Below are 1,228 nucleotides of genomic sequence, written 5' to 3'. Positions count from 1 at the left end.
TCTTCTCAGCCAGTGACCCAACCAATTCCCTTTTCTCTTTTGATTAGTTTTAGCATCATTCTTTCTTGACCCACTCTTTCCAACACAACTTCTTCTCTTATTCTGTCTGTCCACTTCACACGCTCCATTCTTCTCAATATCCACATTTCAAATGCTTCTATTCGTTTTTCTTCACTTCGTCGTAATGTCCATTTTTCTGCCCCTTACAAAAGCACGCTCTACACATAGCACTTTACTAGTCTCTTCCTTATTTCGTTTTCCAGAGGTCCGCAGAAGATGCTTCTTTTTCTATTAAAAGCTTCCTTTGTCATTAGCTATCCTTTTGATTTCCTGGCTGCAGCTCATGTTAGTGCTTATAGGGGAGACCTGGGCAAAACGAATAACCCGGGCAAAGAGAATAATGACTATTTCTTGGAGACGCTAACAGATGACACTTTCTGCTATGTTGGGGAAGAATCCCAACCTGATTTTGCTGCTGGAACTGACTTTTCGTCATTCTAGCTAGTGAGAGAAGAAGTCAGTCAGCGTGCGTTTGAAGAAAATTGACTGTTTTCTTAAAATATTTCAAGATAAGAGAAACATATGTACAACATACAATACTGCAGAAACTCTTTGTTATGTGATAGTAGATATAGGCGATACGATTACTTCTAAAGTGCCGTACTTACGAAGAAGATTATTGACGTTAGTGTTTGTATAACTTTAAATGAAAAGCGAAATGGTGTCTGCGGGCAAAGTGAATAGGGCAAAGTGGATAACTTATCCGCCACCTGTATTTGACTATATAAGTATTAGCTGTATTTTTGTATGTATTTGTCTATTGTAATAAAGCGTGTGGAGGCATTGTACATAGTGGAGGCATTAAGTCACACTAATAAAATTATGAATCAGCAACACTGATCTTAATTTTTACTTAAAAAGTTCCTAATGTGTTTTCAGATGGTTTAATTTTTCAAGAGGAAGATGGAACAAGCCAAATGGTCTGAAGAAGTCATGAGGAAACCACTTGAAGAAATAAAATCTTCCAATCAATGGTTCTGCCATCTGGCCATGCAACCATAATGTGTGTGTTGATTAAGATTTTGCTCCAGATGAACTTACAGATCGCCCACTTGAGATAGAAATCAGTGAAACGACAGCTGGCTCAGGTTTAACAAATTCTGCGGTGCCAGCATCTTCAGCGGCTGAAGAAACAGTTAATGCTCACTCAAAATTAACTACCTCTGTG

This window comes from Periplaneta americana, chromosome 9 (assembly GCF_040183065.1).
Source record: "Periplaneta americana isolate PAMFEO1 chromosome 9, P.americana_PAMFEO1_priV1, whole genome shotgun sequence".
NCBI classification, from domain to species: Eukaryota; Metazoa; Arthropoda; class Insecta; order Blattodea; family Blattidae; genus Periplaneta; species Periplaneta americana.
The sequence above is the reverse complement of the archived record's forward strand: the minus strand, read 5'-3'. Positions refer to the sequence as shown.